We start from the raw sequence: 19,520 nt of genomic DNA on the forward strand, positions 1-19,520 counted from the left end.
ACTTAATCATAGATATATAAACAGATATATTCTTTGTGTTTATATAAAAGGTATTACATTACACAAATATAATAATTTATTTTTATCTTAATAACAACTATGGAAAGCTTTCCACATCAGCACATATCTCATTTTCTAATGTTTGGGTCTCACTAATTTTATTTTCAGCTTTTTTGAGGTATAATTGACAAATAAAATTGTAAGTGACCTTATCTGTGCAACTTAAGCAATTTTAAAATGTGGCAACTCTGTCATGAAAAAATTACCATTTGCTTTATGCGTTTCTTATATTATAAATGTACTGAAGTGTTTGCCTACATTTTTTGAACATTAAATTTTTTGTAAATGATTTGTTAATTTTTAAATCATTCTAGTGTAGTAATTAATGTGAGTGGAGAACATTCTTTGGCTTACCAAAAATTTGTACCTAAATCACTTTTGTTCTCTGCTATATTTTTGCATATATCCTATGGATTCATGAGAAGAGATGAGGGAGAAAAGGGAAATGAAGAAATTGAATGAGCAGAAGGTAAGATAAATATGACACATAAGAATGAAAGTGAAACAAAAACAACTAAAGAAGAAAAGAAAGCCAGTAAAAAATGAGGAAATAGGAAACCAGGACAAAAATGCTTTATTGCTTCATTTCCCACAGCCCCAGCTTTGGGAGTAAAAAAGTAGATTTAGTATAAAGAAAAGCATTTCTGATTTCTTTATCTATTGTGAATTCAAAATGTTTGCTAAATGTAAAGAATACCTATTATTTTCTCTTTGCTTAGACTAGGATTAACAGTGAATCTAACACATCATCTAAATGCTTCTGAAAATTATTGCATAGCTTTTTGTTCTTTTTCTTGACATTAAGAATGTTCTTAGGCAGTCCCTCTGTTCTGGTTTCAGATGTAATTCAAAATAATGGTTCTGTGTTAGACATATACCAAGGATTTAACTTGCTATTGTATAACCAAGGGCTATAGGTGTTATTGTCTTCATTCACTAACTCAGAGAAGAAAATATAACTTTATTTTTCTGTAATAATGACTAATGTTTAGTACAATATCTCACTGTAACTGGATTGAGGATTCTTAACCAAGCCATTTTAGAGTTACTACCCTTGAACACCTCACATCTAAACTCCTGAGATTTCAGGTGGAGGGGTGAGCTGGACAAAACTGGGGTGATCATCACTGATCTGCATCTGTGTCTGTGCTCACTGGCACCCAGTGAAACTCAGTCCACCAAGTACATGCTGAGTGGTCCCAGTCTGGACCTTAAGCCATGCTGAAATCCATTCCTTTTCTGTCCTATTCTTCCATCCCTCTAAAGTGTAAGGAAATAGGTCAGGACTGCCTAAGTCCCTATACGACTCCCATGCTACCCGGAACACGCAAGACTAGACCTACTGATTCTGGGCATTGCCAGGGCAGGAGAAATTCTGAGAGGCTCTCTCAAGCCAGTTCAGCCTTAAAGTACCATGCCATAATTTCAGGACTCACCTTAGCATATAAACTTAGTAAATAAATTGTGCCACTAAGCTTACCATTTTAGCTCTTTTTTCCACTCCCACTACCCCTCACTCTGCTTCCCCCTTACAGGTGAGAAAACTGTCTGGTATAGGGTAGGAACAGATTTGCAGTCTGGGGCAAGGAAACTTCGCTAAAATTTGTCATAATATAATTATCTTAACTCTATGGCTCATAGCCTAAGAGCTTCCTTAAAGAATTTTTAAATTTTATTTTTATTTCTCTTATTGATTTTAGAGAGAGAGACACATTGAGTTTTTGTTCCACTTATTTATGCATTCATTGGTTGATTCTTATATGTGCTCTGACCAGGGATCAAATCTGCAGCCTTGGTGTATTGCGACAATGCTCCAACCAACTGAGCTACCCTGCCAGACCTAAATGCTTCTTATTTGTCTGTGAAACTCAAAACCCAAGAATGGACTTCTTATTTCCTATTTCTTTTATGGTGCTGCTATCTCTTCTCTGAAGCATGGTGCACAATGATTAGCTGATTGCATGTGACTGTGGTCATGAATCCAAAGAAAGTATAGGGGAAACATAGGGAGTATTAATCATGATATTGTCCTGCCAACACTTTTGACAACAAGTTCCCAACCAACAGATAGTATGAATAAAATGTTCAAGTGATCTTCAAAGTTTTAAAATTTCTAAACCAATTACTAATGCCATTAAAGGTTTGGCAACCATACCCTTTATCCTTGTTCATCTAAGTTTCTTGATCATATTTTTTATTGCCCTCAAACTTGTTAGATGATTATATTAAATCTCTCTAGAAAATGCACCAGTTTTTAATTTCTGCAATGACTCTTTGAAATGCATAGCAGCCTTGTCCTCTCCACTCCTTTCTCCTGCCTTCACCTCTCATGCAATCAGGTAACACTCAGAAGTACCGCAGAGTGTCTGGTGCACTGAAAAATGATACTAGGGGTGACTTTTTATTCTTCCCTTTGATTTTGGCTTATTTCCTCCCCAAACATCTATAATTCCTTGTAGAGTTTTATTTCAATTTGAATAATCTTGAGTGTCAACAAACCCTATACACAAGCCACTAATATTCAGATGTACTTATTGTAAACATCTCTTTCTGGTGGATCTGCAGTTATTATAAAATGTCAATCAGTTTAATTTTGAAAAAATAAAGAAAATAAGACTTAGACAAGTAAATGTGGTTCACCCAGAAGGGGCCTTAATAGAAGACAGGAAATGATGAAACCACTTTTCATGGTGGGTGCTCCATTTTCACTGAGGAAAACTTGATTTGGATGTGTTGACAGGCTAAAAGCAGCCTTGGCTGGGGCAGAGAAAAAAACTTAGTGCCTTAGTAATCAAAGTGGAGGACTTCTAAAATAAGAAGTCTAGGAAATGTTTCATCTAGGGAAGGCACAAAGCCTGGCTGCACTAAGGTTGAAGCAATTACTGAAATGTCATGGCTGCGCAGCAAAGAGAATCTACAAAGATTTTTATAGAGGGTGACAGGCATTTTTTTTAACATTCACTTTACAAATGTTTTCAGTAAATGTGTGCTTTAGAAGTACTTAGTTCAGAAATCTTTGGGATAGGCAGCATCAGGAATGAAAAACATAAGCAATTGAGAAATTGAAAGAAGCTTCTCTTCAATGTTAATGCTTTGCTGAAACTGACATTTTGGAGCTACAAAATAAAAATCATTTAATAGCTGCAGTGAAGCACCAAGGATGTTTTGTCCTTGAAGAAAGCTAACAGGGTGCTTGCTATGTAAAGGATAAACAGAGGACACCCAAAGCCTTGGTGCTCTTTGGCCTTACTGAGTACATTTCAAAATAAATTTTTAGAGCTTCTCAAAACTGAGGTACAGGAAGGCTGCCAGTGACATCCAGGTGTTTTCAAAGCATGTACACAACCAGCTGGGATAAATAAACTCTCCCCCTCTTACACCCTGGTTTTTAAATTTCTGGATAAAAACTTCAAATGTATTTTAGTCTCAACATTTGCTTAGTAAAAGTCCGCTTCAAAATAGTAGATTTCATTATTTTCTTTGTGTTTGATTTCTATAGTAATACTGACACCTATGTCAAATTTTATGTTATATGAAAAAGTGCTTGAATAGGCAGAATAGATTTTCCTTGTTTTTATAATTGTATCTGTACTGAATTTTTTCTCCTCGTTTCCTATTCATTGATTTGTATCTTCCATTTGGAGGTCATCTCCTCGTTTGAAGGATGATTTCATAATTTATAATGAACAAATTTCTAATGAATAATCCTAGGGTTTTACTAAAGGCTTCAAGCAGGCAGTTGATTAAAATGAGGAAGAAACCACGTATCTTAGAGTGTATATTTAGTATGAATGATTTTTGGTAATTGTACAAGACTTAGTCATTCACTACTATTCAGTGCATTGTGTTGTGTTTGAGGAAGGCAGCAAAGATAATATGATTCTTGGTCTTAGAAAGATAAGTGAACAGTTTTAGAGTATTTTTAAGGCAACATAAATTAAATATAAGTAGTATAACACAAGCTGTATACATGAAGAAAAAAATGTTAGACTTAGTGTCCTTGATCTTACTTGGAAATTATATATTTTAGTCCAGGATAGGTTCACTTGTGGGAAAAGAAAGAAGAAAGTTTACAGGAAAAGGGTAAGTTATTGTTAATAAGTGAATAGTTTCTTTGATAATATGAGTACTTTCCATTTAATAACTTGGAATTTTGTCCTGAATAGAAATCTGAAAAGTGAATAGAATATATCAACATAAGAAAGACACAGTGTGGGTTATCATGCAACTTCCTTAATAATTCTGACAATAAACTAAAAAACTAAATTTCAAAATTACCACAGTAAAAAAATCAATACTTATTTAAAAATACTGTATCTGTGTCAATATTGGACTTGACTCTTTTTCTATCAACATTATAACCAAATTAATGTTTAAAATAAGTTTTAAAAAGTAAAAGAATTATGATATATTTTATAACTCTGCATGACATTATTTTAATAACACATTAGGTGTTCTAAAGAACATAGAAACTTCTTCCTCACTGTCTCTACCTCTGCCAATCCTCCTCTATTTACTTATAAAACAGGGAAAAAACTGCACTACTTCTTATTTGACCCATTACATAAACACTCTTCTGCATAAAAATACTTTGGATTAATTAATTCTACTTCTGAAAAAATGAAATATCATTCAGGTGTTTTCTAGTTTCAGGGAACATGTTTGACCATTTTCAGAATTTGATTAGAAGTATACGACAGGAAGTTATTTTTGTTCTTCATTAAATTTTAACATGAATAAGTTTACCAAATGAAGAAGAAGGAGAAGGAGAAAGTAAAGAAAAAGGAAAGAAAAGAGGATAAGGAGGAGGAGGGGCAATTTTCCTGTCTAGAGATCATGGAAAAATGTAGGTGTGGAATTTATACCTTGATAATTCATTTGCCAAGTCAAGTAAACTCTGCATTTACCTGAAAAGCACTTAAAACTCCCTTTATATAAGACACCACTGAATTTGTATCTTACGTCCTACTTTTAAAATTAATTGCCATGGCATCTTCTCCTATTAAATAATATTTTCTCTTACTATGGAATTAATTTGTACACATCAGAGAAAATTTGGAAAAGAGAAAGAGGAAAAAAAACATCATCTATATGTCCACTAGCCAGTGATATTGAGTAACAAGTTTAATGTTACATTTCAGAATTTTTCTTAATTATTTAAAAGATGACATCATCATTTATCATATTTATAATTTATTAGATTTATTATGATTACCTTCTCAATCACTAAGCTATTTATATACATAATTTAAAGATTATAAACATACATTAGTCTATAAAACATAATAGTTGTCAATATGTATTTCAACAGTCTTTCTGCAAAATTTGCTAAAAATATACCCACCAGTAATGTATAATTAGTTATAAATTCATCAATCATCAATTATATCAGTTATAACTAAATTAAGGTATATTTAGTGTTTCTGTCACTGGGTATGGTAAATTACTTTAAAAAATTTTTTAAAGATTTTATTTATATTTTTAGAGAGAGGAGGAGGGAGAGAGAAAGAGAGGGAGAGAAATACTGATGTGTGAGAGAAACATCAATTGGTTGCCTCTCAAACACACCTTGACTAGGGACAGAACCCACACCCCAAACATATGCCCTATCCAGGAATCAAACTAGAGACCTTCTGCTTTGCAGGACAATGCCCAACCAATTGAGCCACACCAATCAGTGAGGTCCTAAATTACTTATAGATTTACATATACATTATTATTAATATCCATTGCTAGAGTGAGAGTTGACTTTGTAAAGAGACTTAAAGTTAGGGTCATATTTATTATTAAGGTTATATATAGACTGTTACTAGAATTTGCTTTCAGATTAATATTCAATTTAGGTTTTATAGACCAATGTGATTTCTAAAATGTGTATAGGTATGATATGTGTATAGGTATGTTAAGTTTTGGGAAAGGGTAAGGATTAAGATTAGTGGGAAGAGACAGATCAAACAAATAATTGTTAAACTATGATTACCATGTCACTTGAGGTCTTCAAAAATCTCTCCAAACCAACATTTCTACTTTTTCTTTAGCAGTTTATTATGGCATTATTCCTTTTTCAAACTTGATTAGATATTCTCACTAATGTGTGAAAATAGCAATACTTGCTCCAGAAAGGTTAAATTAAAACAATCTCTTGTATTACATTGGCCTGCTTGGCTTTTGAAATATAAAATTTAAAAATATAAGGTGAAAGCCCTGGCTGGCATAGCTCAGTGGATTGAGCGTAGGCTGCTAATCAAAGCATTGCAGGTTCGATTTCCAGTCAGGGCACATGCCTGGGTTGCAGGCCACAGCCCTCAACAACCACACATGGATGTTTCTCTCTTTCTCTCTTTCTCTCTCCCTTCCCTCTCTAAAAATAAATAAATGAAATCTTTAAAAAAAATCTTTAAAAAGAACCATCAAGGTGACCACCTACAATAGCATAACCTCAAGGATGCTGATTGCCTCTCCTCTATTGAAAAGCAAATGAAAGAAAAGAGTAAGAAAAAATAGGAAGAAAAATTCTTTCTTCCTGATAGCTATAGTTATTTCAATAAAGAGACCTATTTCTATACCACATAAAGCTTAAATGCAAATATATTTAAAATAATTTTAAAAAACTACTCCAGTTATATTATTCAAATCAAGTGGCAAATGACTGATCTGATATCCAGTAATATAAGAAAAAGGGGTTTGATTGTGGCAGCAGTAGTAGAGGAATAAGGGCTAGGTGAGAGAAAAGTACCTGAAAAAAAAAGGACAATAGAAATGTAGGGCACTGGAGCACATATTTTTGCTCTGGAAGGTCTATCTGAAGGCTCTGAAGAAATGAGATATGAGCCTTTAATTTTCACCATGCATTTTGAAGACACTGGTCTAGAATGGAAAGTCTGGTCAGTGGTGAGCTCTAAAATGGTATGGCTGAAAAGGAGGAAAGGGTGTTGAAATGTATAGATAATGTTCTTCATGCTTAGGCTACAGAGGCTTACATACTCAACATGGGTGAAAACAGAAGATGGTATTTGAGGCAGATTTTGTTTGTATGATTTTCTTTTAAAGGCAATCTTAATGTATAATTTAAAAGCAAAATCAAATTTAAATAAATTTAACTGGTAAAATGTGAGTTATTGTCCTTATTAAGTTTTACTACAAGTAGACAAAAGTAAACTAAAATCTATATGACTTTATAAAACAATATTGCAACCAAATGTGCCACCTCTAACTGGTTCATTTAACAAAGCAGAGCGGAGCAGATAAGCACTTAAGTTAACATATTTATTTACATGGCTTATAATTTTCTTTTGTTTTGTTTTTTGTCACCAAGACATTTTCCCTTTTTGATCTAAACAAAGTAAAATATTTATTTTGATAATTGTTTTTTAAACAAAAGACATTAAATTGTAGTAAATTATTCATGTGTGTGACCTTATTTATATGATTATCCTCTGAAGACAATATTTCACACTTCAGGCTCAAATGCTATTTATTTCTCAATCAACTCTAAGAACTTAAGAAAAATGAAATTTATATTTACTAGATCCTCCAATTTTTCTATATAATCTTATAACTTATCCTTTGCTTCTTAGGAAATTTTTGTAGGAACATACTTTTCAAACAACCTGCTCTGTTGGATATGTGGCATAGAATAACAGAAGAAACTTCCTGCAAAAGCAATACAGTATGAACATTAAGCAGGAATAATCACTTAAGGCTACAGGACACATCTGTTATTTATGCTCTGGTACAAGGGTCAATGGGAGATGAATATTTGGGTATTCATTGTGATTATATCTTGGAAGATTCTAATAAATACCATGCTAAGGGATATTTTTAAAAATAACTAACCCCTCTAAAAATAGTCATGTTAAATAAAGAAATACAGTAACACTTGAATATTTGTCAAACCTACACTGTTAACCATCCAGATTAAGATGTTCTAAGGAAAACAGAAAAGCACCACGTGGGGGGGAAATTTAGATATATGTGCAGATTCACAATTTCCTTTTAGAAAACCTTGTTTATTTCCTTTTAGAAAACCTTGTTTATTTCCTTTTATAATTTCCTTTTTTCCCTTTCTTTTCATTTCTTTTGAAATGAAGAGAATAAAGAAAAAGAAAAAGAATATACAGGAGCAACAATGAAACCAGGCAACGGTTTTAACCTCATATAAAATGCAAGAAATATTAGGTAGCTATATTAAAATTTGGATTCTTTATTTAACAACAAAAATGTATTAAGCACCTGCCATGCTAACTGGGGATTAGGAGGAGAGAAAGACTAAAAAATAAAGGAAATAAACAAAAATCTTATGCAAAACTGTTATACAAAATATGGCTTTAAAAATTCTAGGAATAAGGGCAAATTTACATATACAGAGTAGGGCAAAAGTAGGTTTATAGTTGCTTGTATAGAAAATAATACAAGAGTTAATAAATAATATAAGAATAAACTCTCACATACAACTGTAGGCCTATTTTTGCCACATCCTGAACATAATTATATATCTATATATAATTATTTTATATATAACCATATATACAAAAACAAATAGATAACATCTGTTAAAGAGAAATGTCCTAAAGAACATTGTAAAATACAGACATGAATGATATTGGACAGGAACTGTTAGGTATAAAAATGCAAATAGTGAAACAAAAAAATACATATTTAGACATATCATACAAGATAACTTTCCTGAATAAGATTGAAATGGCTCATCATAATCCAGAAAAATAATAAAATATGATACTTAGATATATACTGATGAATTTGACGAATTTAAGGCCAAAGAAAGAATCTTAAGAAACCTAAACAGAAGCTACATGCATAGGAAAATATATAGGATATTTGCAGACTTCTATTAATCAACATTAAATGATGAGACACAATGAAGTTAGGCTTTAGCTTCTAGTGTTAATAGGGTTCCCACTTTTAAAACTTTTAGTTTAAGCACAGGTACTACATTGGAAAGCTAAAACTCTGGTAGAAAATTCAGTCTTTATGATCTTACAAATAAGAGGAGAGCCACTGGAAAGTGAAAGGGAAATCTTGGAAAACAGAAAGTTGGAAAGGGGCTGTCCTGAATTTCGTACATAACTCTGTTCAAGCCCCTGGCTGAGCCTAAACTGCACATATGTAGGCATTCACAAAGCGACCCAAATAAGATCTGAGCTGCCGCCCAAGAGGCAGAGGTGTAATTTTGAATTGAGTGAAGTTAATAGCCTTCTGAAACAGCAACAAAATCTCTCTGAAGAATTGATCCCAAAAACTCTGTCTGCAAAAATATTGCACAACCCAGAGTTTTCACCGTAAAATATTCACAATGTCCAGGATTTGGCCTGAAATTACTCAATATATAATATTTGGATAAGTTTTAACAAGTCTTAAAAGAAAAGACTAAGGGCTAGAAAATCTATATGTTGGAATTAGCAGCCAGGATTTAAAAGGAGCCATCGTGTAAAGAAAAATTTGTTCACAGTAAATAGAGATAAGATTTTAAGTTGGAAATAGAAATATATATAATGAAAATTCTAGAAATAAAAAATATAATATCTGAAATTAAAAATTCACAAGATGAGTTTAGCAATACAAAGAAAATTGAAGAGAAAAGAATCAGTGAATTTGAACATAGATTAATAAAAGTGATTCAATATTAAAAAAAAATGGAAAAAAACAACCTGTGGGGACAATATCAAAACACACAGCACAGACTGACTCAGCTGCCAAGCTGGAGAAAAGAGAAATAATCAGACAGAAAATGTATTTGAAAATCATTCCACAATTGTAGTGAAGAGACAAATCAAAAGATTCAAGAAACTTGGAGAACCCTAAAGCAACAGATTTTAAAATTTAGGTAAAATAGACAAATTCTTTATAAACTACAACTTACCAGAATTGATACAAGATCAAACAGAATATTTGAATACTCCAAAATACTCCTTTGTCTGTTGGAAAAATTTAATTTTGAATTTGTTATAAAATTTTTTCCACAAATAAAACTCCAAGCATGGATGATTTTACTGGCGAATTCTATTAAGCATTTAATAAATAAAGAATACCAACAATATGCAAACTCCTTCAGAAAATGGAAACTAGCATAAATCTACTATCAAAACCTGACAAAGGTATTACTGCCCCCAAAAGTAACAAAAATATTCCTCATGACTATGAGTGCAAAAATATTTAGCACAATCTTAACAAATCAAAGTCGGCAATAAAATTTTAAGCCATTTGTAATGTTTTAAAAATAATAATAATAAGATTAACAGAAGTTAACTCTATGTGCTATATATATAATAATGAGATTAACAGAAGTGAACTATATACACTATATATGTGGATATTTATGTGCTAAATAATATAACCATAAAATATGAATAATATTTTCACAATATATAATATATAAACAAACTGCTTGAATATAAAGGAGAAATTGAAATTGGAACAGAATTGATATATAAGACTTTGATACATTCTTCTAAGTTTTTACAAATACAGTACAAAATAGATAAGAAAATATTAACATCATAAAAATATATGAAATCTGCCCTGGCTAGTGTGGCTCAGTGGACTGAGCACTGGCCTGCAAACCAAAGGGTCACCGATTTGATTCCCAGTCAGAGCGCATGCCTGGGTTGTAGACTGGGTCCCTGGCAGAGGGCATGTGAGAGGCAACAACACATTGATGTTTCTCTCTCTCTCTTTCTTCCTCCCTTCCCAGCTCTCTAAAAATAAATAAATAAAACCTTTAAAGAAAAGAAAAATATATATGAAATCTTATAGCTGTTTATCAATTTTACACAATGAAAACAGAAAATATGCTTTATTTTCCAACTCAGAGGGGAATGTCCAAAAACCTGATCCTGTAACATGGCAGTCCACCATAAATAAAGAGTCAGTACAATCTAACAAACACATAGAAAAGAGAATAAAAAACAATAACATTTAAACAAAGATATTGAGTAGAAAAAAATAAGAGAAACTCCCAAAAAATGAACCATTAAAAAATATGAAAACACTTTCCTAAAAACCTTTGGTTCCTGACTTTCTTGATCCTTTAAAATTATTTTCTTCCTCTCACCCTGTGTCCCTTCCCTTCTGCCTGCTTCCCTTCCTCCCTGCATTAGTAAATTTGTAAGCTATTAAGAGTGCATCCCTGGGAGGGAGGCCTGGCCTGGTGTGGGGTGCTGGAGACTGAAGAGACTGAAGATGACGTATGTGGTAACAATGATGATAGCCCAGCATGGACTGCTGAATCCCAAGTGTTTGAGGAGGGCTTCCCAATTGGGACGGTGATGGCAATGGTGACGGACAAAACAAGAGCCTGGGAAAGGATGTCAGAGGTTGTGGGAGTGAAGAGGGATCCACAGAGGGTGTGCTGCAGCAATGAGATCAGCTTTGGGACTGAATGTGGTGAAGATCTTGTCTTCATGACAGCACACAGCGTCAATGGCAGCAGTGACAGGTGCTAAACTGCATTCAGAAAAATTTAAGATAATGGAAACAGATTTCCATTATCTTATTTGTTACAGGAGGAATAAATATGAGCCTCGAAAAGGTGAAATAGAAAATGAATCCTATACTGTTGGAATTTAATTGGTTATATCATTGTTAAAATTTAAAGATGACAAGTAGATAGATGATAGATGACAGATAGATAGATGATTGATAGATAGAGACAGATAGATGAAAATGTGAGTGTTTTGGGGTGAATATACATGAAAATTTATATGCATGGTCCCAAATTTTGCTCCCTGACAGGGCATTGGAACAGCAATATCCCAATAGCAGTAAGGTTTCTGGAAGAAAAAAAATGTAAAGTGCAATGTGAACCTGTAACATCTTAAGAATTGATAAGGCATGTCAAAAGGATGCAGAAACTATATTAAAGGAATAGGCACTAGCCAAATACGAAATAATTTGGACATCAAAATAAATAATGATGACAGCATTACAACTCATTAAGTAGAGTGGGAATCAATGAGTCCATACTGATTTAAAAGAATGGATAAATAAATGAATGGCAAGGGGAAAAACTTTTGGTTGTAATGGAGTGCCAACTAAGAAATGTAGGAAAAATTATAGGGGACAGGAAAATTCATCATTTAGTAACCCAAAATGCCAATGGATGCTTGACCTAGTGGGTAAAAGTTTGACCAAGTGGAATATTTACATAACTCAAAGCATCTCCCCACAAATGCTTATTAATTTCAAATGTAAAAAGAATAATTTTACAATAGAGAAACTAACAATCACCAACTTAAATCAAATATTCAAAGTTAACATCACCTGTAATGGGACAAATCAAAATCATATCTATCTGCTAGGAAAAAAATAAAATGATCACAAACTCACTCTTTAATTTCGTGTCAAAAAGGTGTTGCCTGAATCTTATAGTAAAACATCAGACAAAGTAGGTTGAGGGACGTTCTGCAAAATTTTTGCTCTGCGAACCTAAAAATGTTTCCAGTGAGGAACTGGGAACTTCTAGATCAAAGGAGCCTAGACAGATATGACAGCAGAATGTGGTACATGACCCTGGATTGGCTCCTTTAGCTGGGAAGAGCATTGTTAAGACAGCTGGTGAGGCTTAACTGGAGTCTGTGGAATGCATGGTAGTAATATCATCTCTTAGTTATTGCAAAAGCAAATTCAGTGCCTGTCCTCATTGAGATAGCCTACTGGAATTATCATAATATTTTTTAAAACCTATATTTAGAATTTTTTTTAGTAACATCAATTTTACCTATTTTTGAATTGCAAATTCTTAAAAAGGCAGCTTATTTTGTGTGTCACCCAGGACATTCTATGTATGTGACAACTTAATGCTTTTGATGCATGAAATCTTAGGGGAAAAAAAGGTCTATTCTCTCCATAGAACAGTAACCTAAAACCATTATTTTAAGAAACACTAATCTCTAGAGACCAAATTCAAAGTTCTTTTATTTTAAAAAGTTCATTAGGCAAGAACTGCTCTCAGAAATAAAAGCCAGTAGACATAGCATGCCTATGGATATTAATCAAATTCTCTGAAAATAAAAAGTCAGAAACACACTTTTGAACATATCACAGAACACACTGAAAGAGATCCCTACAGCTGTGACTCTCACATTTTGTCCTCCAGGTAATATCAATGAGTGTTTCTGTCACTCTGCCAAACAGCCAGGGAGTTACAGGTACTGACAGAGATTGATACAAGGCCTTGTCACCAAATACTCAGGAAGGTGGAAATGAAAAAGCAGACCTAGGTCTTGACTGTGGTCCTCTAGTAACTTGCTATCCAAAATTCAAAAGCTGGTGATTTCAATTAAAAACAATACCAACAAGCATAATTTTTTAAACTAACAAAACAAACAAAAGAAACCCCTAATGCTCCAAAATTTGTAACTCTGCCCATGTGTAACTTAAGGCCAAAAAATATAAGCTTGATCAAAATATAATTTTTGACATCAAAAGTAGGACAGAGTACAATTTATCCAGAGTCACAAACTACACAAACTAGAGAGGGATGAATGTTATGCAGATGAAAGCTCCATTGATGCTTTCAAAAATAAAAGCACCCCAAATTATTGGGTAGGACCCATTCCTTTTGCAGCCAGTCAAAATTCACTAGCCTGTAGGATATTAGTACATTTGCATGCACTGACTGTGGGTAGGATCCTTGATTAAAGCAAGCTGCTCATGTATGCAAATCTATCCCTGAGCCCTTGTTTATGTCCCTCTAGATTCCACTCCAACCTTGTTTGCCTCCTGTGAATTCAGGAGACCAGACTTAGCAGAGCTGTGTTTTGATAAGCCAGTAAGTCAAAATAGTTACAATTCAGGTAATCATCTTTTGTTTTCTTCCCAGCAGTTATGTTTGTTTTAGTGGAGACTGTCACCAGGGGCTTTCACATGAGAGAAAAGGAAAACAATTGCTTGTGTGAAGACATGTTAGTTATAACACATTATGAAACTGAAAAGCATAACCTCTTGCTAGTAAAGGGTTTACGGGGTAGAAGATAAGAACTCTAAGTATTAAAAAAGCACCTTTTTTAGTGCATGTGGGGTTCACCAGAGGCCAGTAAACTTAACTGAGGTACCAGGAACATGGTTTCTGACATACATAGCTTAGTCACAAGATTTAGTGATTCAAACATCACCTAAGCAACTAAATAGACACTCTGGTCCTGAGCTGTGCTGGAGTGTCACGGACAATAAAGAAACCTGTTTTCCTGAGAATTTGGAAAGTGTAGACATTGAAGAAATGGAAAGAAATGGCTCTAAGACGAATTCAGAAATCTGAAAGAGAAAGCTGTTAAATAGGAGAAGGGATTAGATAGTCTGTTCGAAAATCCATAGAAAGCCCCAAGTTCATACTTTGTGTTACTCAAAATGATTTAAGTTACATTAAGTCTTACTTCACAAGTTCACCTGCTATGAAATGGACACTTTGCTACTACATGCCTGCCGTGGCTGCCTCTTTAGACCACCACGTTATTGCCAATAACCATTTGCTCAATAGCAGCTGTAATGCCTTCCACAGAGAGGAAGCTACTTTCAAGACTTAATAACACTCATTCTAAAAGTCTTCACTGAAAAGGGCTGAATTGCAAGGTTTCTGGAATTGCCCCTGCTATAGAAAACAGGAAACAGTTTCTTTAAAATGATGTTAAGTCCATTATGAAACATGGCAGCATAAATGTGCGAATATGGATGCATGTGGGTACTGAGTATAAAAAGGGGTAATTAAGAAAAAGAGGAGCTACACTCAACTGATCTTCACACTATGGTTTAAGGAAAATTATTCTGCAGATATTTATTGAAAGGTTTTTACCATTCGGGAGATGCATTAGGAGCTGTATGTGAATAAACAGACATTGTGATCTTGAAGCTTACAGAATGACTTAAAGGGCAGGCTGTTTCTTGCATAGTCTGTATAATCTATGTCAATGAACACATGACCAATGAAGAGGATGAATAATTTACAGCCTGGTAATATGTATTTTGTTTAGTAGAAAAGCTTTTACCCATTACACATGGCTTAATGAAACATGGGTTTATTTTTCCTTGCATTACAAGAAATATGGAGGTAAGTAGTGTTAACATTGGTTCATCTTCTTAAGGACTCAAGATCCCAATGTCTTTCCACTCTTCCACTTTACTACTTCTACTGTCAAATTTTTATCCATAAGCTCATTGCCTCACAGTTGCAACACAATGCCTTTTAAGATGTGAAGAAAGGGTAGGTGAGTGGCTAGCTTCTGTCTCCATACATTTATTAGGAAGTAAAACATTCCAGAAGGTCCCCTGATAAATATCTCCTTATATTACATTGACTAGTATTGGATCACATGCCCAATTCTAGTATGGGTTTTGGGGGTGGGTTTTTTTTTTAAATAGGATATAGTTTAATGCTTTAGCTGCTGTCAGGTTACAGATACCCCTCAGGGTGGGATCCCAGGACCCTGAGATGCTGAGATGTGAGTGGGTCTCCACTCTCATATGCATAGATGTCCACAAAGGGAACTGGTCATACAGTGTCTTGCTGGGACCTGCCAGCTTGGCCATACTGTGGCGGCATTGTATGTGTTCCTCCACCCCAACCCCCCCCCCCCCCCCCACCACCCAGCCACCCACCAGAGTCCAGGGCTGGGCCATCCCACCCGCTGCCATACCAGGAGTGGTTCAGGAGCAAGTTCTGATGGTGTTCTTGGTAGAAGAGCTTCTCATGGAACTTCAAGCCATCCAGGTGTACTACTTCCAGGCCATTGGTACATGGGCCACGTGTGGCTGTCAAGAGGCTGGTGGCGGGGGGGGGGGCGGCATGGAGAGAAAAGGGGACCTTGTAATTTTGAGTACTCCTCCTCTGCTTGCACTCTTTGTAGCGGACGGTTAGGAAGTACAGTCGGCTGTGTAGTCCACGGAGTGTGTAGCGGTAGAGCAGTAAGCCCTCCTAAATGAGGGTGCCAGTGGGTGTCCGAGGTGCCAGTTGGACGCTGACCCTGTGGGCATGGTCCAGGAGCTGCTCGCCCAGGCCTGCGCGGTGCTCCGCTTGGCCTCCGTGTCCGGGGACTCCAGCAGCTGCCACTGCTTGAAGCTGCCCAACTGCGTCTTGGTCCGGTCGCTTCAAAAAGTCATCCTGGTGGATCACCTGGCAGTTGCGGAGCCTGGTTTTGCCGCGTGAGTCATGTTTCTGATAACCACCATGCAGTTCATGTCCACATGGAGGCGTGGCGGGGATTTCAAAAAGCAGCATGTGACTATGTCACTATTTATCAGCTCTGAGAATCTCAATGACTGCTCAAAGTACCACTGTAAAGCGCATTACTTAAAACAACACAAAATGATTATGTGCATTTAGTCTCATCACTTGTGAAGTTTGTTTTCCAGTTTTATTTAAAGAGTATTTTTCTCAGAGTGGTTTAGAGGAAGTTCCACATTGCAGATAAAATGGTATCAAAAAGTAAAACTGACAAATTAAACTATATCCTAACCTCGATCTTTAGCTTAAAACCTTTGTTTCACAGTAAAAATAATTCTCTTAATACATTTAACCAACAAATGCCTCCTCCGTGGTAAAGTTGAATCCTGTAATACACTTCAGTAATAATACATTACTAAATAATATACTTCCATAAGGCCATGTCCACTGTCTGTCAGGTGTGGACCTGGTGAACAAGGAGGTAATGAGACCATTGAAACTACATGTTATTTTACTGTTGAACTCTGGCATCCATCTACTTCTGCCATGTTCAGAATGAATAAGGTGACCTGGATGACCTGGAGTGATGTGCACCTAATATAGACCTTCTTTTAGAATAAGAGGTTGTTTCAACACTTCTGTACTTCAGAAAACAACCTTTATGTATCTTCCAAGTTTTATATAAACTTTCCACATTTGTAGATTCAAAATCACAAAGAGATCTAGATAAGATTTCAGATTTGATTAGTTGTATAGTTGAGGACAAATACATTTTACTTGCTTGCAATTTGGGAGCAAAGCTGTAAATAAAATTAAATTCTTGTACCTAGATCATAGATTATTGATTTGTTTACTTGCTTTTTACAACAACATCAAAATTCAGTTCATAAAGGGCTATTTGATGGGATTCAATAGGAATCAAAAATAAGCTTAAAAATTAACCAAGTCTATATACTGAAAATTATAAAACATGAGATAAATTAAACAAATAATGAAAGTATAATCATGTTCATTCATTGAAAGTATTAACAGTAAACTAATTAAATAATATTTTTATTCAATGCATACTAATTAATATCCTTGTAGGATTTTTAAATTGAAATTCAAAATATGATTCTAAAATTTGTATAGAAAAGTAGAAGCCCTGGCTGGCATAGCTCAGTGGGTCGAGCGTGGGCTGCAAACCAAAGTGTTTCAGGTTCAATTCCCAGTCAGGGCACATGCCTGGGTTGCAAGCCATGGCCCCCAGCAACTGCACATTGATGTTTCTCTTTCTCTCTCTTTCTCCCTCCGTTCCCTCTTTAAAAAATAGATAAAATCTTAAAAAAAAAAAGAAAAAAAAAGTAGAGGTCAATCACAACCAAGGCATATTTGAAGAACAAAGCTAGATGATTTCTCTACCAGCTGTTATATTATATAGTAGTTAAGACTATGTGACTGGTATAGATAGACAACTAACCAACAGAAGATAACAGAATTCATTATTTTAAGTATGTGTATATATACATACCCACATGTGTGGGCACACACATGTGTACATATACATACACATATATGAGTATGTCTGTGTACACACATGTGTATTTGCACATGTATGCACATATATTTGTGTATAATATATGGCATTAATATATTTATCTGATTTATCACAATACAGTATACTGGAAGAAGGATAATCTTCTTAATAATTAGTACTAAGTCAACTGTAGTCCACTGGAAAAAAGTAAATCTTGACTCTTATATAAAAATTGACCTCAGTGGGATACAGACCTAAATATAAAAGGTGACACTCTAAAGCTAGTAGTGGCAAACAGAGCACAATAACTTTATATACAAATAGGCAAATATTTCTGAAACAAGGCATGATGAATAATAGCTATAAAATTAAAATGATAAATTGGATTATATAAATTTAAAAATGTATATTCAGGCCCTGGCTGGCATAGCTCAGTGGATTGAGCACGGGCTGGGAACCAAGGTGTCCTAGGTTCGATTCCCAGCCAGGGTACATTCCTGGGTTGCAGGCCATGACCCCCAGCAACCGCACATTGATGTTTCCCTCCCTCTCTCTCTCCCTCTCTCTCTCTCTCTCTCCCTCCCTTCCCTCTCTAAAAATGAATGGATAGAATTCTAAAAAAAATAAAATAAAATAATGTATATTCATTCAGAGTACTGAGAATTAAAGGTCAATCCACAAAAGAAAAAAATGAAAAAAATGATATTTATAATTCATACATCTAACAAAATATTTATATCCAAACCATTTAAAATAATTCCTATAAATCAATAAGAAAGGGTCATAAAATACAATAGAAAAAAGAAAGAAAGGTTTTTACAGGCATTCCATATAAGGAAATATCCAAATAACCTTATTGTATGCTTACTGCACACAAGAAGTGCTTATCTAAACTTCTGGCCAAGACGGAGGTATAGGTAGAAATGCTTCACTTCCTCACACAACAAAAAGAAGGATAACAACCAATTTAAAAACAATAAACAACCAGAACTGCCAGAATATCAAACTGCATGGAACTCTGACAACCAAGGAGTTAAACATTCATCTAGACCAGTAGGAGGGGGTGGAGAGGGGTAGCCTGGCAGAGAGGACCTGTGGCAAGGCAGCAGACCATGAAGGCAAGGCGGGGCTGGCAGATCAGGAAACTACAGTCTCAATACCTCTGTAAAATACTGAGGGGATTGTGAAGGTGGGAGAAACTCACAGTCTCATAGAAGAATTGGTTGGAAAGTGGGGCTAGAGGGGAGCCAGCCAGCAGCATTATTCCCTCACTAACACCTCTCCCACAGAGAGTGCCGCTATGCAGCAAAGAGGGTTGTCCCACCCTGGCAAATACCTAAGGCTCCACCCCTTACAACATAACAGGTATGCCAAGATAAAGAAATATGGCCCAAATGAAAGAACAGATCAAAACTCCAAAAAAAGAGCTAAGTGATGAAGAGATAGACAAACTATCTGGTGCAGAATTTAAAACACTGATAGTCAAGATACTCACAGAATTGATTAAGCTCAGTCACAAAATGAAGGAAGACATGAAGGATATACAAAGTGAAATAAAGGCAAATATACAGGGAACGAACAGTGAAGGGACAGAAACCTGGACTCAAATCAACAATTTAAAACAAAAGTAAGAAATACATATCCAACCAGGACAGAATGAAGAAACAAGAATTAAAAAAAAAAAATGAAGAGAGGCTTAGGAACCCCGGGGACGATTTTAAGTGCTTCAACTTAAAGTGCACAACTTTAAGTGATCCGTAGGGCTGCCAG

This window comes from Phyllostomus discolor, chromosome 4 (assembly GCF_004126475.2).
Source record: "Phyllostomus discolor isolate MPI-MPIP mPhyDis1 chromosome 4, mPhyDis1.pri.v3, whole genome shotgun sequence".
Classification (NCBI taxonomy): domain Eukaryota; kingdom Metazoa; phylum Chordata; class Mammalia; order Chiroptera; family Phyllostomidae; genus Phyllostomus; species Phyllostomus discolor.